Source organism: Chlorocebus sabaeus, chromosome 12 (genome assembly GCF_047675955.1).
Source record: "Chlorocebus sabaeus isolate Y175 chromosome 12, mChlSab1.0.hap1, whole genome shotgun sequence".
Classification (NCBI taxonomy): domain Eukaryota; kingdom Metazoa; phylum Chordata; class Mammalia; order Primates; family Cercopithecidae; genus Chlorocebus; species Chlorocebus sabaeus.
Genome location: NC_132915.1, coordinates 4,114,218 through 4,141,461, shown reverse-complemented (window position 1 = coordinate 4,141,461; position 27,244 = coordinate 4,114,218). Strand labels below are relative to the sequence as shown.

Here is a 27,244-nt window from a genome sequence, read left to right as displayed (position 1 = left end):
TATGTGTACCAAGCACTGTTCTTAGCTCTTAAGATGTTTATATTCATCTTTTCAACAGCCTGTATTGTTATCCCTCTTTTATAGATGAAGAAACTGAGGCACAGAAAAGATACACAATTTGTCCAGTGTATAGTTGTACAGCTAGGAAGAGGCAGAACTAGGATTCACACTCAGCAGTCTGGTTCCAGATCCTTGCTTTTAACCACTGGACATTCAAATTAATGTTTTGTCTCTTAGAGATGTTTTTAGACTTTTACAATGTTGCCAATTTTTGTCTTTTAACTTCACAGTTTTTTAAAATTCAGTTTTCATGTATATTGGCAAATCCATTAACATTTTCCAAATGGATTCCACTTTAGGGTCATTTAGTTGGCCTTCAAGGGTAAAAAATGAAGCATAGACAGGAAGGTAAAGGGTAATGTATGTCATATGCACCTTTGCGAACTCACCAAGAAGTTTCCGATGAACATATGAAGAAAATGTCAGAAGGGCTCATAGTGCTATACGGCTTCTTGTTATAAATTTCTTCTAAAACACACTGGCCCACCAGCCTCTACTACCAACGTCTAATTGAAGCTCACAGCACCTCTTAACTCTGATATCCAACAACATCCTGATTTATTTGCTAATACTTTCTTCCCACTTCAGCCTACTTCATCATTATTAGATTTCATTTAATACCGCCCTACTGATGTGCTAGGTACTTGGCATAGACAGGAACCAAACAGTTTCTGCCCTTGAAGAGTTCCACATCCCCTGCAGCATAAACACACAGTTTCCCTGAACTGTACTCTATCCAGCTCTGGGGCCCGCTCCCTCCTTTCTCAATACATCTTCCAACCTCAAGAAGTCCTCCCTAAATCCCACCCATGGCTCAAGCTCAAGTTTTCCCCCCTCTAGTTTTTTGTCCACTTTAGCTCACAAAATAAAGTCCCCATCAAAAATAACAAAACGAAACAAACTCCTTTGGCACTTACTGCATGCACTAACATGAGTGCTAAAAGGGGAGCTGATATCACCACCTGAGATCATAAATGTAAACGTACAGCATATCAAGTACTATTTCTCATAGTTCTATTACAGATAAGGACCCAAATTTTTAAAGTGTTGCTCAAAGTCACAAAGAATTACTAAAAGCAGAGCAAGAGCCCAAGTCTTGGGGTTCCCAGTCATAAAATCTTAGAACTGGCAGAGACCTCAAACGGTACCTTAACTAGTGATTTCAGAGTCCTAGCATGTGAAAGTTGTAATGGGGATGGAGGAACTCTGCTTTGGATTAACTTTAAAAAAAGAAAATCAAGGATTGCTTTGAAAAACGTTTGAAGACAAAAATCTTCAAAACATGGGATGGAAAAGATAACAAAAGCAAGCTCAGGGAGGCTGAGGTGGGAGGATCTCTAGAGCCCGGGTGTCAGGGCTACAGTGAGCCGTGACCCGCGCCACTGCACCAGCGCTGGAGACAGAACGAGAGACCCTGTCTCGAAAACACAAGTAACAAAAAAACTCTCAGACCCCAAAACTTAAAGGAATAAAAGTAAAAGGTTGGGCGGACACAACTCCTCCATTTGACAGATGAGCAAACTGAGGCACAGAGAGCTGGCCTGGCCAAGGCCTCCTGCAGGGCACAGGGTCAGCTGACAGAGAAGGGCCCGAGGCTGCACCCTGGACAGCGTTTGGACCTTCCGGGTCGCGCACGTGTAAATTGCCCCAGAAGCCTGAGGAAGCAAAGCAGCCGCCCCGCCCCGCGGGAAGCTTGTTCAGCGGCCACGTGACACAGCCAGCCCATCACGCGCAAAGGGCGGGGCCCGGAGGACACCACTCCCGCCACTCTCCCAGCCCTCCAATAGGAAAGAAGGAGATGGTATTGGTAGGCGGGCCAGACCCGCCTTCCCCGCGGTGGACGCCCCGCGCGAGGCGGGCCCAGCCGCCGCCCTCCAGTCGGGGGGACGGACGAGCTCAGCTAGGCCAAGGCAAAAGAGCGACGCGCACTTCAATCAGACGGCTTCACCAATGGGCTTGAGCGCTTTCCGTGGCGCCCGCCCCTGCATCGGCCTCCCGGCGCCCGCGCTGCTTTCCCTCAGGCCGCCGCGGCGGCGCACGCCCGCGCCTTCATCCGGGTCCTGGCGCGCTGCTCTCCCGGCGGCGGCGGGCGCGAGGGCCGGGACATTCCCGCGGCGGCGACGGCCCTCTCCGCGAGCGTGAGGTGGGTATGGTGGACGCGGCGGCGAGCGCGGGTCCGTCGCCATTTTTTCTCCCTGAGACTCGCGGCAGCTGGTGGGCAGAATGGGAGAGCCGTGGGCCGGCCCGCGCCCGTCCGGCTAGCGCGGGCTGGGACTCGTGGGGCGGCCTGCCGCCTCCAGCGGGTGAGTAGTCCCGGGAGGCCGGCGGGTCGCGAGCGGAGGTTGCGGGCGCTCGGGGCACGGGGGAGGGGTGCCGCGTGGCCGCCGCGGGGCCGGCCCCAACCCCCTCCGCTTCCCGCCCAGCTCCTCACCGACAGGGCGGGGGAGGGGGGTCATTCTTCACATTCCTTACCCCGCCCTTCCCCCCGCTTCAATCAAACTTGGGGCGGGCGGAAGGCCCGCCCTCCGGCCGGCGCCTGTTGGCCGGCGCCGCCTCATACTGTGGCGTGACTGGATGTAGGCGCCGCCAGGTGCCTCTGACGTCACTTCCGCTATCAAGTTTGTGGGCCGGGGAGACCTTGGCCTTGGGGGTTGGGATGAAGGAGGGAAGGTAGGAAGTGCGAGGGGCGGGGGGACGGGGCGGGAAGGCGCGGGCGGGGAGGGCGGGAGAGTCGTAGCTGGCTGCATGCCCCTGCTCCCGCGGCCAAGTGCAGCCTCCCTTCCTGAAGCAGCTGCTGCGGCTGGAGGTCCGCTGCGGCTGCCGTCCTTGGCGAGGGGGAGGGGAACGCGGGAGCGGGAGGAAATCGTATCCCGGGGGACGGGGCTTGGAGATTTGTGACTCGGTGTCACCGGAAACAGCGCTGGCCTTTTGACTCGACACTACAAACTTGGAACGGAGTGCCTGGAGAAGGCTTGCTAATAAACTTCCCCGGCGGGCTCCAGTGTGAGGAATGTGGTAACCTGTATGTCCTTGGCCAGTAATGCCCTTCGGTCTTTCAACTTTTTACAGTAGATTCTGTGTCAGAGGTGATGGTATGTATTTTTCAACTTTCTGATTCTAAAAAATTGACTAATGAGAGGGTGGGCAGACAGGAAAAAAGGCAGAGAAGACAGGGAATGTTAAAATCTTGAGGTAAATCGGGAAACTGGTTGAGTTTTGCTTTTTAACCTCATTGATAAATACTGCTTTCTTGGCATCCAGTTCCTAAAGTTAAAACATCATGTGGCATTCCTTTGCATTTATTTCTGTTGGCCTGAAGTGTAAGAACATTGAATGTCAAATCCCACATTTCTGTGTAGTTTAGGAAATAATTGTTTATATCCAGAATTCTTCTGGTGTTTGGCAGGGCCTGGTTTTATTTACTGTATATTCAGGAAGTACGTGTACTTAGGGAAGTGAAAACTTGGAATTTACTTTGGGTTTTGTGAGAATGTTTGATTTATTATACATATTTGTTAAAAGTTTACTTTGAAACCTCAGCTTTGAGAATAGACAAATTTCATGTCTTGTGAATTCAGTGGTATTAAATAGCATTTTAAAATGTATCACTTAGGTACAATTACAGTGTGAGGGAAAAAGTTAACTTTTTTGGATCGTTACATTGCAGTGACAATTAGAGAGTATTTTTATGTGTAGATAGGCTGTGGGTTCCCCTCACTTAAATTGAAGCTCTGTTGAACTTGAGACCCTTAAGAATCTTCCAAGTGTGAAAAGTGGAGTGAAACAACAACCATTTCTAAAACGAAAATGTGTAAGTAACTGCGTTCAGTTTTACAGAGTGAAGAAATAAGTATTAAAAAGTTAGTTTCAAATGTTTATACCTTAAGGTCATTTTATTCCTTTAACTAGACATTTCTGGGGTTAGAGAGCAGTACACTAGACATTGTGTATTTTTTATTTTAATAGCTAGGATAGTATAACAACTACTCATATGGGAATTACTGAGTGTTAAGAGCGCCAAACTAGTGTTTCAAACTGTAGGTCCTGAGTCATTGTGTCATGAAGTCACTTTAGTGGGTGGTGATCCGAGTTTTTGTAAAAGTAGAAAATATTCAATTGAATACAAAATAGCGTGGTGATGCAGCTCGACACGTGTATTCCTGCAAAATAATCCTGTGAAGCTGAGCGTCAAAAGTTGAAAAACTTATTCTGTAGGGTGTTTTTCTCGTTTATAGCATTGTATAAAGTATTATAGTTTAATATTTTTTAAGGAGTATTAAATGGGCTGTTTATATTTGGTGGAATATGAGCCGCTCACTTTAGTTTTCACAAGTTGGGAAATAAATTTGCCGTCCATGACCAGTATGCGTTTTAATCATAGTATTTTTTAATAGCCTGCGAAGCTTTTCTTTAGACCATAAGAGATCTTTTCCATCCCAGAATATTAATTGCCAATTATCTGTCCATGTCTAGATGAGACTAGAAGAATCCGAATCCCCAGTAGTGAGTTGTCAGCATTGCCTAATGTGACCTCAGGACTGATCGGTATATGCTTTTTGCCTGTGTGGGTGTTCTGAGCATTGTATAATCACTTAAGAATGGACTTCATTAAATAAACAGACAAAATATGAGAGCCATTACTCTATTTTTGGTACTAAGTCTTTGAAATCCAGACTGTGTTTTACACTTGTGGCACATACACTTGGGGCTAATCACATTTCAGGTGCTCAGTAGTAACATGTGACTAACAGCTACCAAATGAACAGTGCAGTTTTAGTGCACTGTGTTTTAAAAAAATTAGATTTTTTAAAAATTAGATTTCTCTTGCTGAATAGTTGTAGTTTCAGATAAACAGTCAAAAATGTTGTCTCTCCACAGTTTCATCTCAATTGTGAAGAAATTGCATTAGGTGATTTTTTTTTTTCTTTTTTCTTTTTTTAATGATAGAAACAAAGTCTCACTGGGTTGCCCAGGCTGGTCTCCAACTCCTGAGCTCAAGTGATCCTCCTTCCTCAGCCTCCCAAAGTGCTAAGATTACAGGTGTGAGCCACTGGGTTCCTGGCTGAATCAGGTGATTTCTTAGGCCCTTTCTAGATACAAGATTGAAGTATTTTGAGGCAGCCAACAGCTGTACTTTTAAGTTTCTTTTGCTTCTCTAAGAATAAGACATTTTGGGTGATTTGTTCTACAATAACATAATGTATACAAGTTGGGAGTATTTTGCTTTTCTGTTAAGCACAGTTGGCCTTTCTGTCCAAGGATTTTGCATCCTTGAATTCAATCTCGGATGGAAAATATTTGGAGAAAAAAAGTATATACAACAAAAATAATACAAACAAAAACAATATAGTATAGTGACTATTTACATAATTTTACATTGTATTAGGTATTTTAAGTTATATAGGAGGATGTGTGCAGGTTACATGCAAATATGACACATTTTATAAGGGACTTGTTTCCTCCGGGAGAAGGAAATATCCTGGAGGCAATCCCCTGAGGATACTTTTCTGCTTTGTGTGAATTTTTCATTAACAGGAAGTTACAGTACTTTTTTGGTCACCTGAGAAACCCACCCCACATTTTTATTGGCCACTTACATAATTCTCGAATGCTTAGAAGAGAACTTTTTTCTTAATGAATTTACTCTTGCGCAGTATAGACTATGAATTGCCTACTAAGGATACAGTTAATTATAGTAAACTGTGGAATCTAGATTAAATAATTAGACCCTACTTTTTTTCTTGGCTGGGGGGATGTGTACACTACATAGTGGTTTTTTCAACCCAAGAACATAACAGTGTAATGGAGGATAGGAAGGCAGAAGATTTTTAAAGGGTTGAGAAATAATGGTTTATGTATAATGGTCAGCAAAACAAGCCAGCCAAGTTGGATATTCTTTAAGACTATCTTAAGTGTCTGCTATGTGTCTAAAAGTGAAAGGAAATAAGGAATAGTCCTAGTACTTAGCCATTCAAACCTGACCTAGTACTTAGCCATTTCAAACTTAATCTCAGGGTTAGTTTGATGTTTGATAGAATAAGAAATAAAAATCTTAAATTAGAATTAGGTTAAATTTCTTTAGAGAAACGTAGTTATAAGTGTGAAGAATTCATTATCTCATGTGTTGCACATGCTCTATCGATGGAAGCAAAATACTATCGGAGAGTTTGCTTATTAATGTAATACTCAGCCTGCATCATTGTCAGATAATTGTTGGTAACCAACTATTTGATATTGAAAGAAATTATAGTAGCCAGTGTTGTAATTTTGATTTGTATTTGATTATAGAATATGAAACAGAGATGAGACTGGAGGAAATAGTTTATTTTACTTGTGAACTTTTTGAGCTACTTCTGTTATAGGAGTATTTAAATTAATGTAAAAGTGTAAAGTGTAGGGAAGTGTCTTAGCTCAGAAAATTTAAACTCTTACTAGATATTAAGTGCTTAAAAGGTAGAGTGTGCTTGCATTTGGACTAAAGTTTAGTGTATTTTAAGAAATTAGAAGCTATTTTAAAAAATATTTTAAAGTTAGGAGGAATGTGTTCTTCAGTGTTTTCACCATAAGAAAATAAGTCTGTGGGGATAGTACATACGTTAATTAACTTGATTTAGCCATAATATAAACCTATTTTATGTACACCATAAAAATACCATTTTTATGTTAATTTAAAACAAACTCATTACAAAAATGAAATTAGGAATGTGAATGTTAATAACTTAGTTATGAAAACTTACTTGATGTAAGTGTAGATATAGACAAATCTATAACTAATAGTTGCCTGCTTGTAGTATGCTTTAAATTGATAGTATTTTTAACCATCACAAGTATATCTGGAAAGGTAAAATTACTGTTAGGATAGTTTGTCAAATTAATTTATTAAGTACAGTTGCCATTTATTGAGTTAACTTCTCAGTCGTTAAATTTCTTGGTGTGTATCGCAGTCCTGACAGCAACCCCATGAGGTGTGGATGTTACAGTTCCCCCAAGTGGCGATGAGAGAACACAGCCACTGAGTAGCTGCTTGGCTGCTTGACCCGGAAGCTATTGCCCTTAACTATTTTCCTGTACTGGTATGCTCAGCTGAAAAAAATAAGTTGAAGATACATTTCATCTAAGTTGAATTTTGACTTTTAGTTGCCATAAATTTATTTATTATTATTATTATTATTATTATTATTATTATTATTATTATTATTTGAAATAGAGTTTTGCTCGTTGCCCAGGCTGGAGTGTAATGGCGCAATCTTAGTCCACTGCAACCTCTGCCTCCTGGGTTCAAGCGATTCTCCTACCTCAGCCTCCCTAGTAGCTGGGAATACAGGCGCACACCACCATGCCTGGCTAATTTTTGTATTTTTAGTAGAGATGGGTTTTCACCATGTTGGCCAGGCTGGTCTGAAACTCCTGACCTCAGGTGATCCACCCACCTGGGCCTCCCAAAGTGCTGGGATTACAGGCATGAGCCACTGCGCCTGGCCAGTTGCCATATTTTTTTTTTTTTTTTTTTTTTTTTTTTTTTTTTTTTTTTGGTGAGATGGCATCTTGCTCTGTTGCCCAGGCTGGAGTGCAGTGGTGTGATCTCGGCTGCCTGCAGCCTCCACCTCCCGGGTTCAAGCAATTCTTCTGCCTCAGCCTCCCGAGTAGCTGGGACTACAGGCGCATGCCACCACACCCAGTGAATTTTTGTATTTTTAGTAGAGGGGATTTCACCATATTGGCCAGACTGGTTTCGAACTCCTGACCTCATGATTTGCCTGCCTTGGCCTCCCAAAGTGCTGGGGTTACAGCCATGAGCCACTACACATGGCCAGTTGCCATAACTTTTAATGGGAGGGTAGTTCCACCTATAGATTGAGGTAGTATGTGAATAACGATAGAAAGTGGATATAAAAGTATTTTTGTTACTTTTTAAGACATGAGTATCAGAAGGCTCAAATTTTGATAATTTAGCTAGTAGTATCATGCCTAAGAAGTAAACAAAGGCCCAGAAATTAGATGATATGTCCAAGGACATAGTAAATGGAGAGCCAGCATTAACTGTAGACAGAAAAATTTCAAGTACTAAGTGTATACTGGCTATCAACCCACTCTTTCCCAGGAGGCAAGCATTATATAGTTGCAATTAGTTAAGATTTTTAATTAACTTCTAAATGAATATTTCCATGGGTTCTTGTAATCCATAAATTCATGGATTATGTTTAGTATTTATGAGAGCTCGCCCTGACTGAACATTGCTTTTCCTCACCTTTCTGGTTTTAGTTTCCACCATTTGCTCTAATCAGTGTTTTCTGAACTGCAGGCTGGGAACCATTAGATTATAAAATCAGTTTATGTATATAATAAAATAACACATTAGAGTAAGAGTATTGATTTGTGAGCAATATTATTTATTGGATTATTTATATACATATACTTTTCAAAAAATTGAGGGTCATGTAATAGCACTTGGTATGTAAATTACCAGAGTGCATTCTAGCAATAATGTATTTATATAGCTGGATTGAGAAAGAACAATACGAAGTAAGCATGTGACACCAAGGTTGGAAAAAAAATAAATTTGAGAAAATTGGTAAGCAGTTGAGGATTGTAGTAGAGGTATCAGATGCTTTTTCTTTCAGCCGTTTTTGTTTTTTTGTTTTTTGTGTTTTTTTGTTGTTTTTGTTTTTGTTTTGGCTGTTACTGTTTTAAAAGTAAGGACTAGGCTGGGTGCAGTAGCTCACGCCTGTAATCCCAGCACTTCGGGAGGCCAAGGCGGGCAGGCAGATCACCTGAGGTCAGGAGTTCGAGAACAGCCTGGCCAACATGGTGAAACCCCATCTTTACTAAAAATACAAAAATTAGCTGGGCGTGATGGTGCATGCCTATAATCCGAGCTACTCAGGAGGCTGAGGCAGGAAAACCGCTTGAACCCAGGAGGCGGAGGTTTCAGGAGCCGAGATCACACAGTTGCACTCCAGCTTGGGCGACAGAGTGAGACCTCGTCTCAAAAAAATTAAAAAGTGAAAAATAAAAGTAAGGACAGTGCTGATTCATGGGAAGTATTTTGGCTTATAAAGAGCCTGACTTTAGGGACAAGTGTGTCTGCAAGTTCGTACTTTGCATAACCTGGCCTTGTAGAATTGAAATGAATTGAAATGGTCTAAAATGTAGTATAGTTTGGTGATGCAGTGCTGTCTCCTCTAATTTGGGGCAAGTTGTTAAGTTTCTTAGCACCAGTTTTCATCTAGAGATGATGAAGTAGTGGGGCCTTACATATTTTGGATATATGGTATTAATCCCTTTTTCTTACAGACACATTGATACTGCAGGTAGGAAAGCTGAGGGACTTTGGCTAAATTTCTTTTGCAAGGTTTCAGTGACAATGAATTAGTAGTAGGGCCAGGATTTGAACCCTGGTTTTTATTGACTCTAAATGAGTAATGCTGTGAACTTTCGAGTACATGGTTTTTCAATTCTCTTGCTCTTTTTTTTTTTTTTTTTTTGCAGGGAGGGCCAGGGTCTCACTCTCTTGCTCTGACTGGAGATCAGTGGTGTGATCATAGCCCCCTGCAACTTTAACTCCCAGGCGCGATCTATCCTCCTGCTTCAGCCTTCTGAGTAACTCAGCTGGGACCATAAGCCTGCACCACCACACCCAGCTATGTTCAGTTCTCTAGGATATATACCTAGAAGTGGAATTGCTGGGTCATACGTTGAACTGTTTTTTACTCATCACCAACCAGTTCCAACATCAACAATCAATTCTTCAACTCGACACCAACAGAGTGTCCTGCAATTCAATTTAATTCTGAAACTACCTGGAGTTAGTACAAACCTCACAGGTTGAGGGCTCTAACATGCAAGACTGTACCCGCTGCAGATGCCAGTTTCAAGTCCCAGGTTTCCGCCTGAATTTTTAACCAACCAGGTATAAATTAGGGGGTTTCACAACTTCTTCCACTGGGTCTACAATTTGCTGGGATGGCTCACAGAACACAGGAAGACACTTACTGTCACTGGTTTATTATAGCCAGATGAAGAGGTCCTTAAGCTGAAGTCCAGGAGGGTTCCTAGCAGAGGAGCTTCTGTATCTATGGAGTTAGGGTTACACCACCCTCCTGGCAAGAAGATGTGTTTTTCAACTCAGAACTCTCCAAATCCTGACACTTAAGGGATTTTTGTGGAGGTTTCATACTTAGGCATGATTGATTACATTATTGGCCTTTGATGATTGGCCTACTCTCCATCCTCTCTGCCTTACCTGGAGGTTGAGGGGGTGAGTCTGAAAGTTCCACCCCACTAATCACGCCTTGGTCTTTCTGGTGACCATCCCCCTCCTGGGGGGATGATAGGAGGCACCAATCAACTCAGTAACATTAAACAGACATTCATCACTTGGGAAATTCTGAGGGTTTTAGGAGCTGTATGCCAGCCAGGATCTTCAGATGGAGACAAACACCAAATATGTATTTCTGATTCCTCTTACAACAACTGTTTGACTTGTCTACACTGTTCTCCAAAGCAGCTGCACCATTTCACATTCCTACCAACAATCTAAGGGTTCCAGTTTTCTCCGCAGCCTTGTCAACACTTTCATTAATTTTATTAGCCATCCTAATGAATAATGTAGTATCTTTTCATGTGCCTGTTGGCCATTTGTGCTTATGAGTTATATCTTTGGTGAAATATCTATTAAAATAATTTTGCTTACCATTAAATTAGATTGTTTTAAGCTACTTTTTTATGTGGTATGATTTGCACACCAGTATACAAAGAAGAATGCAAATCCATTCTTTTGCATGTGGATATACTGCTGTCTCTACGTTATTTGTTGAAAAAATGATTCCCGGCCGGGCGCAGTGTCTCACGTCTGTAATCTCAGCACTTTGGGAGGCTGAGGTGGGCTGGTCACAAGGTCAGGAAATTGAGACCATCCTGGCTAACACAGTGAAACCCCGTCTCTACTAAAAATACAAAAAAAATTAGCTGGGCGTGGTGGTGGGCACCTGTAGTTCCAGCTACTCGGGAGGCAGAAGAATGGCGTGAATCCGGGAGGCGGAACTTGCAGTGAGCCGAGATCGTGCCACTGCACTCCAGCCTGGGCAACAGAGCGAGACTCCGTCTCAAAAAAAACCAACAAAAAAAACGATTCCCAGTTGAATTGTCTTGGCATGGTTGAAAATCAGTCGACCCATGTATGGGTTTATTTCTAGACTTTAAATTCTATTATATTGAGCCGTATGTTTTTTATACATTTTGCAATTTTAAAAATTAGTGCTTTTGATTACTAAATCACTACAAAATAAATGTAGTCCCTATCTTAAAAAATGATCTTTGTAGTAGCTACCTCCTAAATATGAAGTCTGTAAATTAAAGAGTAATAATACGGTTTAGATTACTTGGGGTTATTAAAGATTTTGGACTCTACCTTCAGTGCACGTATTACCTTTCTGTCTAAAGAATCCTGACCCTGAATCAGATCCAGGTGATTATCTTTGATTTAGTTCTAATAAGACCACTTAGTGTTTGCTGGCATGGGATAAATGAGTAGGTTCGTTTAAAAATTAGTTTCTCTCTGTGTGTATTTTTTATATCATCTGATGGTACGTTGGTGCATTTGGATTATGCATGATGTACAGCACTTTTGGGTTTTGAAGTCATTGGATTTTTAATTAGAGGCTGTTGTATTTTTCTGTAATGATTTTTTGTTGTTTCTTGAAGGATAAGTTTTTTCATAAATTTTGATTTGTAGGAACTATAAGAACAACAGTTCAGTAAAAGGTGGTGGTAAAAAGGTGATTTCTGAATCTTGTAAATACATGGTTTTAGGAGTGGATTCAGATAACCAAGCATTTAAAATACTATTAATGAAATACAGGAAATGAAAAGAAAGCACAGCATAGATTGTGCATGTAGCCAAAAGCACAGCATAGATTGTGCATGTAGCCAAAATGTTGAGTTAAACTTCATTTTCAACATAAGTGAATGGTCTAATACTTTTTTTTTCTTGTCACTCACACAGGAAACCAAGATTACCGAGGAGGAAAAAAAAAAAAGCCTTCCTGTGGTGGTCAGCTGTGATTCCTTTTCATCATTCACCCTGGATGTTCTCTTCACTGTGGGATGAGGTAGTAGGTTGTATAGTTTTAGGGTCACACCCACCACTGGGAGATAACTATACAATCTACTGTCTTTCCTAACGTGATAGAAAAGTCTGCATCCAGGTGGTCTCATAGAAAGTCAGTTAACTAATTGTACAATATTTAAGATTAACTTGTCTTAAAAAGATGTAGTGCAGCATTTGTTTATGGCCTGTAAGTTTATTACTTTAGAGGTAAAGTCTGTAGCAAGTATACTGGATGGGGGTGGGGATACCTTTTGCCTCTTGTCTTATTTCTCTGTGTCAGAATAAATGTATTTTTTTATTTTGATTGATGCTGATAATTTTATGTTGACATTTTCTTTTGAAAGAGATTGTACTTTCCATTCCAGAAGAAAAGATTGCTCTATCAGAGTGAGGTAGTAGATTGTATAGTTGTGGGGTAGTGATTTTACCCTGTTCAGGAGATAACTATACAATCTATTGCCTTCCCTGAGGAGTAGACTTGCTGCATTATTTTGTTTTTATTTAGACGATATTAAAACTCAGAAGAATTAATTTTGACTTTCTGTATTTACAGTTTATCAGTTAATTTTCTCTGTTCAAGTATAGTACAGTAGCACAGAAATCAACATTTAAATTTTTCACATATGGTATATTTCAGAAATTTGAAGTTAAGCAAAAATCTTAATGAGTAGAGAAAGTAAGTAAGTAGCCTTCAGGAAATCTTAATTAGAGGACCAGGCCCTTTTGGAATTGTGAATAGGTTTATTGCCTTACATCCTGGTACACACGTCCAAGGTGAGGTCCTGGGTGGTAAAGGTAAATACATACTGGAAGGGCACTGTGTGAGCCAAATGAGTTAGATTAATCATGATTATTTCCAGTTTGGGTTTTGGGTGGTCTTGGAGAATGTTGTAAGCACTGCTTCATTGATATGTTGATTGAGCCAGACTTTACTCAGCAGCTGGAAAAGGGGAGATGGGCTCTGGGTTCTACCTTTGCTCACTGGTAAGTGCTAAGATCTCAGCTTTGTCCTCAAACCCTGAAGTAGTCCTTCATTCACACAGTGGAATCACTTGAAAATGTCAGATGGGGAAGTCCATAGGTTGCTGCTTTAAAGAAAATAGAAAAAATGCTGGAAAAGTTTTCTTGAATTTTAACACCCATGAAGGCCCATGTTTTAGCTTTCCTACGATGGGCAAGCCATACTCTTAACTTGGGTCTTGTAATCAACAAGCAAGGCTAAAAGCTCTCTAAGTGCATGTTGTTTAAACTATTTTGTGTTGGAAAAGAGGCAGTGTGGAGGTGAGGGAGAAGTTCCTCCCTCTCCAGTCATTTCCAATAAATGGAAATCTAAGGAGAAATTTTTGTTTATCTTTAATATCTAAGATAATCACTGTGCAGTGCCATTGGTACTTTTCATGGGAGTAGCAACATCAGACTTCCTTGGATGGGCCCAACCCAGGTGACTTACTCTGGACCAAATTTATGCTTTTTGTTTTATCCACTGTGGACAGCTGCATAGATAATTTGTCTTTGTTCTAAACTGCACATAAAAACATGGGAGAAAATGACATTTGTTGCCTTTTGATGTGCCAAAGAAGAGTGAGAATGTTCTAAGAATTCTCTTTGGCTTAATCTTTGTGAATTGAAAATACGTATAACTCTTTTGCTGAAAGTGTAGCAAGTACAGTCGTTTTGTGGTTTTTCTGGCACATGTTCTTCCAGCATCATGTTGCCGCCTTCAGTTGGAAACGTATCTTTAATAATTAAACTCAGCCCTGCAGAAAAATTAATTTATATATTAATTGCGTAAAGACATTATTAGCTAAGCAGAGTAAGTAAATTGAAATAAAACTTTAAAAGTGCCTTTATGGATAGAGTGACTAAAAGCTTGTTTTTAATGATGATGAAATTCATCAGAATTTGTTTCTGTTTACTTTAATTCAGGGGTCAAAAACTGAAATACCATCAGAGGCCCAGGAGGGGCTAGCTGTAACTGGGAAATACAGTAATTTGCTGTGGTTGATAGCAAGTAGGGTTTACATTGTCACCTACTTTTCCAGTTACCAGGAGAGACTGGAGATTTTATGAAATTTGATATTTAAATGTTGGTAATTGAGTCGGGCACCATGGCTCACACCTGTAATCGCAGCACTTTGGGAGGCTGAGGTGGGTGGAGCACCTGAGGTCAGGAGTTCAAGACCATCCTGACCAGCTGGTGGTTTGTCTCTAATAAAAATACAAAAATTAGGCCGGGCGTGGTGGCTCATGCCTGTAATCCGAGCACTTTGGGAAGCCGAGGCAGGTGGATCATCTGAGGTCAGGAGTTTGAGACCAGCTTGTCTAACATGGTGAAAACCTGTTTCTACTAAAAATACAAAAAATTAGCTGGGTGTGGTGGTGGGCGCCTGTAATCCCATCTACTTGGGGGACTGAGGCAGGAGAATCACTTGAACCCGGGAGGTGGAGGTTGCAGTGAGCCGAGATCACACCATTGTACTCCAGCCTGAGTGACAGAGCGAGACTCTGTAAAAAAAAAAAAAAAAAAAGTAATGTTTAAAAGTCCAGGACTCCAGTAATAGGTGGTGGGCTGAGTGTTAGACTACTGGCTTACATCCTGTGATGTAATTAGATTACTTTCTTGTTCCTTTGTGACCTGAGGTTGCATTTTAAGCAAATATATTTGCGACTTTTTACCAAGGTCATATATGGCCAGATGACTTTTCGAAAGCATGAGTGAAAGAATTCTGATTAGTTTGAATTTGAACCAAAACTCAAAAGAACATGACCTAATTCAACAGGTTAATTTGAAGTGCATCTGCCAAGTAGAAGACCAGCAAGAAAAAAAAAAATGGGTTCCTAGGAAGAGGTAGTAGGTTGCATAGTTTTAGGGCAGGGATTTTGCCCACAAGGAGGTAACTATACGACCTGCTGCCTTTCTTAGGGCCTTATTATTCAACGGTAACCTGTTTCCTTGCTACTTTGCTTTGGTGTAAGCAGAGTTCTTTCTGCAGGTTTTCTCAAATGAAAACATTAGAAGAATACCAAAGAGCAGTGTTTGCATTAGGGATTTATAAACTGCAGCATGGTGCTGACATTGATAACTGAAAGTCAACTAATGAGAATTTGAGACTTCTGAAGTATACTTAGTTGCTGGTGTCTCTCCCTTTTGGGGTCACTGGAAAGTTTAGAAAGCATGGTTTTGTTTTTGCTCAGGTTTCTCTTGTCTCGATGTCTACATTATGTCTGAAGGAAAGAATTTAACAAAACTTGAAATACTGTTGTTTTTCTACACTGTAAATATTTATCTTGCCATGTTTCTAGGTTTGTCTTCTGGATTTAAAATTTGGGGCTATTGGGATGGAATTGCATGGTGTGGGAATGGGTAATTGAGCTGCTGCCCATTATGGTATGTAACAGTGATTTGTTTGTTTAATATGTATAAGAACTGGAAGGTCAATAAAATGAAAATGATTTCCTTGACAGGGTAATGGTGTTACATGTTTTGTTACACATCTTTTCAATAAAAACATTACATACTTTAAAACTTGTGGTTTTTAAGTCATCCTTATCCCCATCCTTGCAGTATTAGATGCATTTTTCATTTGTAATTACTATGATTTGTTCTTAGTTTCATTTCTCATTAGCAATAATTTGGTCATTGGATGATGAGTTACAGATGTATTAATAAAGCTAATGTGAGCCATTTCCAGCTCTTCCATTTTTGTAAACACTTGTGTGACTTTGTCCAGACAGTTAACTGCTCAGGATCACCCTCCTTTTTGTTTTTGTTTTTGTTTTTGTTTTTGTTTTTGAGATGGTCTCATTCTGTCACCCATGCTGGAATGTAGTGAAATGATCACAGCTTGCTGCAAACCTTGACCTCCCAGACTCGAGCTTCCTAGTAACTGGGACTAGAGGTGCACACAGCCATGCCTGGCTAATTTTATTCTTGTAGAGAGAGTTTCACCATGTTGCCCAGACTGATCTTGAACTCCTGATTATCTTCTGACCTTTACCTCCCAAAGTGCTGGCCAGGACAGCTTCCTTTCTTTACTTGAGTAATTACTGTTTGAGTCTGCTCAGGCAGACACTACCTTGTAAAAACTCTTTATCTCTCGTTTCACTAGTTCGAGCATTTGTTCTAAGAATGAGACTGGAATTTGTGCATTAGCATGCCATCTTTTTCCAACTATTTTGAACAGTAGTGTATTTAATTTTTTTTTTTTTTTTTTTTTAGACACAGTCTCACCCTGTTTTCCAGGCTAGAGTGCAGTGGTGTGATCTCTCAGCTCACTGCTGCAACCTCCACCTCCTGGGTGGAGTAGATGGGATTTAGGTAATTTTTAAAATTTTTATTAGAGATGGGGTTCCACTATGTTGGCCAGGCTGGTCTTGAACTCCTGGCCTCAAGTGATTCACCCACTGTGGCCTTCCAAAGTGCTGGGATTACAGGCGTGAATCACTCTTGCCTGATCATGAGCAGTTAATACATTTAAAAGGCTCCAGGGGTGAGAAGGCTGAAAGGAAATTCAGTGGAATTTCCCATCGTGCCCCTCTGCTGCCCAGCCCCTTGTTCCAGTGGAAGGAAGGAAGCAGGTTCTAGGAATGTTCTCATATTTGGGGCTTCAGATTTCCTTTATGAATTGAGATAGTTGGGTATGTTTTCTAAGATACCTTACATGGTACAGTTCTTTAAAGATTTAAGTTGTGGCAAAACTGCATCAATTTCATGTGCACTGATTTAGGTGAAGATGTGTAGGAAAAGAGCAAGGAAATGAGGTGTGATAGGATTAGGGGTGATTTCAAAATGAGTATTTCTGCCTGGCGTAGTGGTTCACGCCTGTAATCACAACACTTTGGGAAGCCAAGGCAAGGCGGATCACCTGAGGTCAGGGGTTCGAGACCAGCCTGGCCAACATGATGAAACCCTGTCTTACTAAAAATAATAAATAGCTGGGCATAGTGGTGGGCACGTGTAATCCCAGCTACTTGTGAGGCTGAGGTAAGAGAACCGCTTGAACCAGGGAGGTGGAGGTTGCAGTGACTGGAGATTGCGCTATTGCACTCCAGCCTGGACGACAGAGAAAGACACTCTAAAAGTATTTCTAGTTTCACATATTCTAAATTTATCATTTTTACTGAAATATTTTAGAGAAATCTGGCCATAAACTGGCCCCAAAACTGGCCATAAACAAAATCTGCAGCACTGTGACCTGTTCATGATGGCCGTAACGCCCACACTGGAAGGTTGTGGGTTTACCAATGAGGGCAAGGAACACCCCGCCCAGGGCGGAAAACCGCTTAACGGCATTCTTAGGCCACAAACAATAGCATGAGCGATCTGTGCCTTAAGGACATTCTCCTGCTGCAGTTAACTAGCCCAACCTATTCCTTTAATTTGGCCCATTCCTTCGTTTCCCGTAAGGGATACTTGTAGTTAATCGAGTATCTATAGAAACAGTACTAATGACTGGCTTGCTGTTAATAAATATATGGGGAAATCTCTCTGTGGGGCTCTCATGTCTGAAGGCTGTGAGACGCCTGATTTTCCACTTCACACCTCTATTTCTGTGTATGTGTCTTTAATGCCTCTAGCGCCGCTGGGTTAGGGTCTCCCCAACCAGCTGGTCTGCAATGGACTAGAGAAAGATGCATATTGAACCATGCCTTTTTTTCCACCCAAGCAGAGTTACTAGCAAGCAGTAAGACGTGAGAAAATGAAACCAGTCAGACTGCTGAGTGCTGTAGAAGAGGTCCATGTGCACACACTGTCATGGGCATGGTTGGGACTACCTGTGTGGATTAAGGGGAATCCAGGATCAGGGGATGGTTGATTTGCATTTTTTCCCCAGGGCATAACCTGAGACCACAAAGCTAGGGAAGGGTTGTTTACATCGTGGCCCCACAGCAGTGAAAGACTTGAAGAATGCTCTGGCTAAAGACAGGTAGGTTCTGTGGCAGGCACTGTGACTTGCCTACCCAAATATCCCCTTGCTAGGAGAACCTTGATTTTGTTGAGGTATGGATCTCAGGAAAGTTACCCTAGGTTTTTGTCTAGGGGTAGGCATGTGACCAGATTTGATTAATGAGATGTAAGGAGCAGCAGTAGGGAGGTTTCTTTTCTTCCCCACCCCAGAGTCTCGCTTTGTCACATAGGCTGGAGTGCAGGGGTGTGGTCACGGCTTACTGCTGCCTTGACCTCCCCTACTCAAGTGATCCTCCTACCTCAGCTTCCCAGATAGCTTGGACTTTAGGCACACACCACCATGTCTGGCTAATTTTTTTCTGTTTTAGAGATGGAGTCTTGCTATGTTGTCCAGGCTGGTCTTGAACTCCTGGGCTCAGGCATCCTTATACCTTGGGCTCCCAGAGTGGTGGGATCACTGGTGTGAGCCACTGCACCTACCTACATCATGCTTAGGTTTGAATGTGGTTGTGTGATGATCAGAGCTACTGCAGCCATCTATGACCACTAAGGGTCAATAATACCAACCTAGAGTTCTGACATTATTGAGCTGTTGAGTCAGTGCCAGCATCTGGTCTCCTCTACACTTTGTATTATGTGAGAAAAATGAACTACCTTATAGTGAACAGGGGTTATGAAACTTGCAGAGAAAAGCTCCCTTCACAGGATCCCGCATAGGAAAGTCCAGGGAAAGCCCCAAAGTGTGAGGGAAGAGCAAAGGTGCTAAGGGGCCATAGTTAGGAAGAAGCCTGTGGCTTAGATAAGGATGGTAGACAATGGATCTCTGACATCTGTAGCAGGACCATGAACGTGAGCATGAACATGAAGTGGTGAGAGGCTGACGGCAAAAGTCAAGACAATTCCCTTAATGGATGAAATGTCAGTGTTCTGCCATTAGTAGACATGGGGGCTCAAGATATTCAGCAACAAAAATTTTTGTTACATTTTTGCTCTCTTGAATGGCAACTGCAAACTTTGAACCTCTGCAGTTACCCTAATGCAGAACTTATTATTTATAGACTTTTCATGACTTACAATGAAATACTGATATAGAAACAGATGTTTAAAAGAAAATTATATAGCTTATCTCAGGTAACGTAGCCTGTTTCTTAAACCCAAGGTCTCATTTTAGACACCTAGGTATATTGTCCAGAGTACTGAACATGAGCACATTTCACATGACAGGCTCTCAAATGCAAGTAGGTGTGGGTGGGTGGGGGTGTGTGTGTGTATAGTCCTTGTTTTGCCTGGCATCTTGTTACAGTAATTCGTGCACTTAAAAATCATGTCCTGCTGGGCGCGGTGGCTCACGCCTGTAATCTCAGCACTTTGGGAGGCCGAGATGGGTGGATCACGAGGTCAGGAGATCGAGATCATCCTGGCTAACACGGTGAAACCCCAACTCTACTAAAAATACAAAAAATTAGCCAGGCATGGTGGCAGGCGCCTGTAGTCTCAGCTACTCGGGAGGCTAAGGCAGGAGAATGGCGTGAATCCGGGAGGCGGAGCTTGCAGTGAGCCGAGATCACACTACTGCACTCCAGCCTGAGCAACAGAGCGAGACTCCGTCTCAAAAATAATAATAATATCTGCTTGATACATCCTTCTTTCGTGATTGGGGAAAATGGTGACTTAATTCCTAAAAGAATCATGCAATATGTAGACCTTTGAATATGACTTTTTTCATTTAGCATGTTTTTAAGGTTCATTCTTGGTGTGATTTTATATATATATATATATATTTTTTTTTTTTTTTGGAAATAGGTTCTCACTCTGTTTCCCAGGCTGGAGTGCAGCATTGTGATCTTGGCTCACTGCAGCATCGACCTCCTGAGCTCAATTGTTTCTTTATATTGCTGAGTAGTATTCTCTTGTATAGATATCAAATTTTCTTTATCTTAATTTTTTTTTGAGACAGAGTCTTGCTGTGTCTCCCAGGCTGGAGTGCAGTGGCGTGATTTTGGCTCACTGCAGCCTCCGCCTCCCAGGTTCAAGCCTTCTCCTGCCTCAGCCTCTGGAATAGTTGGGATTACAGGTGCTTGCCACCACGCCTGGCTATTTTTGTGTTTTTAGTAGAAACCGGGTTTCAGCATGTCGGCCAGGCTGGGCTCAAACTCCTGACCTCAGGTGATCCATCTGCCTTGGCCTTTCAAAGTGCTGGGATTACAGGCATGAGCCACCATACCAGCCTTGTTTATTCTTTCACCAGTTGGTGGGTATTTGGATTTTTTTTTTTCCTAGCTTTGGTTCTTATGATTAATGCTGCTACACAGCATTAATGTCCACAATTCTTTCTGTAGACATCTGTTTTCAATTCTCTAGGAGAAATACCTAGGAGAGGAATTGCTGAGTTGCATGTTAAATTTAACCTTCTAGGAAAATGTCAGACCGTCAAACTATTCAATTGTTTCAGCACCATTTGTTTAGAAGACTGTCTTTTTTTAGTTGAATTGGCCTGGCACCTTAACTGAAAATTAATTCACTATATATAGGAGGCCTTATTGCTTGACCTCTATTCTGTTTCATTAATCTATATATCTTTATGCTAGTACCATACTGTTTTGATTACTGTGGCTTTATAAAGTTTTGAAATTGAGTAGTATAAGTCCTCCAGTGTTGTTCTTTTTCAAAATTGTTTTTTCTACTCTAAGTTACATGCATTTCTATGTAAACTTTACAATCAGCCTGTAAGTTTCTTAAAAAATCTTGGGTTTTGACAGGGATAGCAAATTGATAACAATGCTGAGTTTTCCTGTCCACGAACCTGGAATGATCTCTCAATTTCTTTAGATTTATAATTTGAGCAGTCTTTTGGAGTTTTCAGTGTGTAAGTCTTACACTTCTTTTATTCAATTTATTCCTGTTATTTTTTTTTTTTTTTTTTTTTGAGACGGGGTCTTGTTCTTTTGCCCAGGCTGGAGTACAGTGGCTATTCACAGGTGTGATCATAGTGTACTATAACCTCGACTCCTGTGCTCAAGTGATCCTCCTGCCCCATCCTCCACATAGCAGGGACTACAAGTGTTTGCCACTGTGTGCAGCTCTTTATTGTTTTTGATAATATTGTGAACATATTGTTTTCTTAATTTGATATTCAGATTGTTCATTGCTAAATACAGTTGACATTCATATACTGATCTGTGTCTTGTAGCCTTATTAAACTCATTTATTAGTTCTGGTAGTATTTGGGGGGATTCCTTAGAGTTTACTACAATTTGGATCATGTCATCTGTGAATAAAGACAGTTTTACTATTTCTTATCAATCTGGGTGCAATTTATCTTCCTTCTGCTTCTTAAAAAATTGCCTTCTTGCATTAGTTAGAACCTTCATTACATTACTGAATAGAAGTGGTAAGAAGAGGTATCTTAGTTTGTTTTATGCTTCTATAATAAAATACCACAGACTAGCTAATTTATAAAGGACAGAAATTTGTTTCTCACAGTATTGAAGCCTGGGAAGTCCAAGAACAAAGCACCAACATCTTGTGTGGGCCTTCTTGCTGCATCCTCACATAGTGGAAGGTGGAAGGAGAAGAGAGAGCAAATCCACTCCCACAAACCCTTTCTATGGGGTCATTAATTCATTCATGATGGTGGAGCCCTTATGACCTAAACACATACTCTAGAATTTCTATTTGAATTTCTTTTTATATTTTCTATGTATTGATATTCTCTATTTGTTCATATATTCTTGGTTCTCTCTAGTTCTTTGTTCTTGATTTCCTTCAGCTCTTTGAGCATATTCAGGTCAGGTGATTTAAAACTTTTTATATTTAGTCTGGGCTTCCTCAAGGATGGTTTCTATTAATTTCTTTACTCCTATTGGCTAGCCATACTTTCCTGTTTCTCTGTATGCCATACAATTTTTTTATTAAAAATGGGATATTTGGGCTGGGTATGGTGGCTCATACCTGTAATCCCAGCACATTGGGAAGCCAAGGCATGCGGATCACTTGAGGTCAGGAGTTCGAGACCAGTCAGGCCAACATGGTGAAACCTGCCTCTACTAAAAATACAAAAATTAGCCAGGTGTGGTCGGGCGTGCCTGTAATCCCAGCTATATGGGAGGCTGAGGCAAAGAGAAAGTAGTCTTGAACCCGGGAGGCAGAGGTTGCAGTGAGCCAAGATCACACCATTGGACTCCATCCTGGGCGACAGAGCAAGACTACATCTCCAAAAGTAAATAAATAAATACATAAAATAAAATAAAGGGGGGATATTTGGAATATTATAATGTGAAAAGCTGATTCTCCCTCCTCCCCAGTGTTTGCTGTTGTTGATTGTAGATGTTTGCCATCATCCAATTGTTTAGTGACTTTTCCAAATTATATTTGCAAACACTATATTCCTTGTCTTATGTGGTCACTGACGTCTCTTCTCTTATTTTAGCAGTTATTTCACAGAGATGTGCCTTAACAGCTGGGTCCAAAAAGAAACCAAAACCAAAAAACTCTCTTAGTCTTTGCAGATTGGATCTGAGCTGAGGAATTCCTTCAATGCTTAGCCAGGCTGTCTATGACTCTGACTTAGTCTTTACTTCCTGCTTGCACAGAGTCCAAAAATCAGCCAAAGGTGCAAGCCTAGAGTTCTATCATTCTTTTTTTATGAGCATGTTTCCAGCCTTGTGCATGCATATTGCACTCTGGGTTCTCCGGTATACGCAGTAGCCCTTCAAAACCATTAATTCCCAAGAAACTTCTGCCTCAACTTCCTTCTTTCCAGATATTTGATTCTGTATGCCACCCAGCAGCCCCTGCACCATTCGCCGTACCTTGATCCAGACAGCTGTGTGTAGTATATGTCTTTGAATGCTTTTGACAGATGTCATCTGGAAAACCACTCTAGCCTGAAGGCGTTGTAAAAAAGCTTTTCCTATGCACCAGTCCCTCAGGGAATTGTCAGGTCAAAACTCAGAGCCAGGCTGGGCACGGTGGCTCATGCCTGTATTCCCAACACTTTGGGAGGCTGAGGTGGGCGGATCACGAGGTTAGGAGATGGAGACTATCCTGGCTAACACGGTGAAACCCCATTTCTACTAAAAATACAAAAAAATTAGCCAGGCGTGGTGGCAGGCACCTCTAGTCCCAGCTACTCGGGAGGCTGAGGCAGGAGAATGGCATGAACCCAGGAGGCGGAGGTTGCAGTGAGCCGAAATGGCGCCGCTGCACTCCAGCCTGGGCGACAGAGCAATACACAGTCTCAAAAAAATAAAACAAAAACTCAGAGCCATAATTTTGGGGCAACATGGTTATTGGCATCAGAAAGCCACACTAGGAATGCAGGTCCCTGTTCCCATTGCTATTGGTGACCTGGGAAGTGGAACTGATAAGAAAGGAAGCAAAAACAAAAATTTCTTTTTTCATTAAGCACTTCCCTGGTTGCTCCCAGTTTTGTATTAGAATCCAGAGTTTGAAAAAGTTGATTCTGTCAGATTTTGCCAGCTTAATGGATGCTTCAGTGGAGGGACTGGACTGATTATTGGAACTCCCCACTCCATCATTTATGTGGCATCACCTAACTGCTTTTGCTTGCCTTAGAACTTCCAGCACAGAGATGAAAAAGAATGGCGAGAGAAGACATCCTTGCCTTGTTCTTGGTCTCACCTGGAAGACATTGAGTCTTTCACTGTGAAGTATGATGTTAGCTGTAGCTGTTTTTAAGAAAATCTGTATCAAGTTTAGGAAATTTCTCACTATTGCTAGTTTTTTGAGAGTTCCTATGAATGCTATGAATTTTGTCAAATGATTTTCTGTATTTATTAGTATAGTCATGATCATATGGATTTTAAAAATATATATTTTGAAATGTTTGTTCTTTTTTATCTTTTTTTTTTTTTTTTTTTTTTTTTTTTAGAGACGGACTCTCACTTTATCGCCTAGGCTGGATCTCAGCTCACTGCAAGCTCTGCCTCCCGGGTTCACGCCATTCTCCTGCCTCAGCCTCCGGAGTAGCTGGGACTACAGGCGCCTGGGACTACAGGCGCCTGCCACCATGCCCGGCTAATTTTTTGTATTTTTAGTAGAGATGGGGTTTCACTGTGTTAGCCAGGATGGTCTCGATCTAAGTGCTGGGATTACAGGCTCGAGCCACCGTGCCCGGCTGTATTTATACATTTTCAGTGTATAAAGAGCAGCATTGCTGCTAGCACATCCCACCTCCAGCCCTAGGGCGGTTTTCTCCTCTCTCAGTATATAGAACATACAATCGGTTTTACTTCAAGGGGAGACATTCCATTGCCCAGGGATGGGCAGGAGACTGATGCCTTTCTCTATCTCAACTGCCAAGAGGCCTTCTTTCCTCTTTTACTAATCCTCCTCACTCAGTACAGACCCTTTACAGTGTCGAGCAAAGGGATGATCAGGTCTTTCCCTTCCCACGAGGCCATATTTCAGACTATCACATGGGGAGAAACCTTGGACAATACCTAGCTTTCCTAGGCAGAGGTCCCTGCAGCTTTCCACAGTGTTTGTGTCCCTGGGTACTTGAGATTAAGAGAATGGTGATGACTTTTCACAAGCATACTGCCTTCAGGCACTTGTTTAACAAAGCACATCCTGCACAGCCCCAAATTCATTAAACCTTGAGTCACCACAGCACATGTCTCTGCAAGGACAGGGTTGGGGTAGGGTTACAGATTAACAGCATCTCAAGGCAGAAGACTTTTTCTTAGTACAGAACAAAATGGAGTCTCTTATGTCTATTTCTTTCTACATAGACAGTTCTATGTAGAACTGTACTTTCTATAGTAACAGTCTGATCTCTCTCTCTTCTCCCCACAGTTGGGAGCCACCTCAGCTCCCCTGCAAGGCCAGCAGGGAAGCAGTCCACCTCCCAGACACACTACTGACCCAGTGTTCCAGCCATTCAGATCAGACAGGCACCTCATTTTGTCTGCAGGAAGGTTAATGTTTGAAGTAGAAAGGAATTGTGAGTCTACATCTCATCCAAGTCTGAACATAGAAGGTGCTCTCTACTGTGGGGATGCAGTTACCCCAAAGTGTTCCAGCAAGACTATGGTATACCCACACATGCTCCCACTGGAAAAGCCCCAGTTGTATCAGCAGTGGTGGACAAGGGGAAAAAAAAGTCCCCTTCTCCAAGACCCTTCATGAGCATCAGGGTTACCTGTGTGTTGGGGTAGAGCTTCAGACTTTCCCTGCTGAGCTCAGTACTGTAACTGTGCCTCTGCTGAAAGAGACTTTGCATCAGCAGAAAGGTCTAGGACTCAAGGCCTGCATCTGGATTTTTTTGTTCCATGGGGTATTCCCTTGATGTGGTGCATACTCACTTCCCCTAGGAAGTTTCCCCCTAGGAGTAGGATTCCCTAAGAAACAGACTACTGTGAATGCTGCTGCTCCTTTGCGTCTAGCCACCCAGTGGAGCTGCCACACTCCAGGCTGGTGCTGGGGAATGTCTGCAAGAGATCCAGTAATGTGACCTGTCCTTAATCCTCCCAGCAGTAAGTACCAACACCCCTTCTGATGCAGGTTGCAGGGGAGTGACGTAGACTCTGTGAGATTCCTTGATTCTAAATAACCTTAATGTGTTGGCTTTCTCAAATGCTGCTTGTAGTAGCAATGAACCTGTCATGTGAACAGATCAGGACCTCCTGGTTAGCCAGGGTGGTGCAGGCAATGGTGATAGCTGAGGTCATGCACAAGTTTTCTCTTTCCTGGGCACAGTGCTATTCTACCCAACGATGCTGTAATGTATCAGTTGGCCTCCAGGCAGGAGGTGGCACTTGCAAAAGAGCACCAGCTGCAGTAGAAGTGGTGGGATTAACTGCTTTGCTTTATGTTAATTGCCTTATGTTACCTCAGAGAGGTACTCTGGATTCTCAGGCAATGGCCATAGGGCTCCCAAAAGTTGCTGTCCCTTGTAGTAAACTACCAGGGCTGGTGTAGGGGCAAAGCCAGGTAGGGGCTGGGTCAGGGCATGGGTCAGCCATGCTTTGGCTCTCCATGTGCAGGGCAAGCAGAGAGGCTCCTGTGGGGTTTAGGGGGCATTTCTCTGGCCACTGGGGTAATGTTTCAGGAAGGAACATATCCGCCTCTGCCACACAAAAGAGTTCACAAGCCTCACCCAGCTCTCACCTGCAGTGTTCACTAGCAGCTGCTAGCTAAATTCCAGGCTGTGTAAGCTCAGAACTCAAAACTGCCCTAGGCCATAAGCCTTCCCTGTGGAGACAGGAACCAGCGTTCAGGCCATGCCCCTTCCCAATCTACCTGCAAAGCAAGAGTGCCCAGTTCCTGTGCCTGTGGCTGCAGCACACTTCTTACTCACCCACTGGTTCTGATCAAGGGAGTTCATCCCCACTCAAGACTATATGAATTTCAGTTGGGAGCTTCTTTCAACCTGCAACCTCTGCCTGAGCTAGTCAGTCAACTTCCATGAGGTCCTCTGTGACACAGAATCAGGCTTTCCTTGGTCTGTGCTGGAGACTAGGAATGCATGCAAGGCTCTTCTTGCTGCTGCTCTTACTTTTATATTCCCCCACCACTCCCTATATTAGTTCCAGTGCTGGGCAGGGTTAAGGCCTTCCCCTGCGGGCTGGACTGCCAGGTTACCTGGTGGGGATGTATATCCTGGAGGCCGCCTCTCCCCCGTCACACTCTGAGGACTTAACAGGTTTTTCACCTGGCTCACAGCGGGTGTAGGCTGCAGCCTGCTGCTTCTTTCAAAGGGTCTATGGTTTCTGTTTTTCATAGAAAAAAAGTTCACAGTATGAATTTCTACTCACCATTTTGTCTCTCCAAGTGGGAGAGTCATGCTGACACTGTCTCCAATCCACCATCTTGGAAAGAAAAATAAAACAAAATGTGATTTTTCTTAGCCTATCCACATGGTAGATTAGATTGATTGATTCTCAAATATTGAAACAGCCATGCATGCCTGTAATAAACCCTACTTGTAATCATTTATTAGTTTATTTAAATGTGATCTCTTTTCTTTGAAATACATTTAAAATAGTTTTTAAAAGTCTCTGCTAAATCGATTGTTTGGGATTACTGAAAGATGATTTCTGTTGACTTGTTTCCTAAGTATAGAACACACTGCTGGCTGGGCATGGTGGCTCATGCCTGTAATCCTGGCACTTTGGGAGGTTGAAGCGGGCAGATCATGAGGT

At 42.2% G+C, this 27,244-nt stretch overlaps 1 protein-coding gene and 1 long non-coding RNA gene across 4 annotated transcripts in view; one reads left to right on the top strand and one right to left on the bottom strand.

The window, feature by feature from the left end:
- Positions 1-2,096: 2,096 nt before the first annotated feature.
- ZNF169 (zinc finger protein 169) overlaps positions 2,097-27,244 on the top strand; it is a 133,263-nt gene continuing 108,115 nt past the window's right edge. For all 3 annotated transcript variants that reach the window (XM_073021434.1, XM_073021433.1, XM_073021435.1), the window contains exon 1: positions 2,097-2,203. The gene's annotated coding sequence lies outside the window, so the exon portion shown is untranslated. The remainder of the gene's footprint in view (positions 2,204-27,244) is intronic.
- The window catches only part of LOC140712903 (uncharacterized), a 74,095-nt gene continuing 59,751 nt past the window's right edge, over positions 12,901-27,244 (bottom strand). The window contains exons 2-3 of the long non-coding RNA XR_012094719.1: positions 26,858-26,911; positions 12,901-14,674 (exon numbers count right to left, since the gene is read on the bottom strand). This is a non-coding gene — a long non-coding RNA (uncharacterized lncRNA). The remainder of the gene's footprint in view (positions 14,675-26,857; positions 26,912-27,244) is intronic.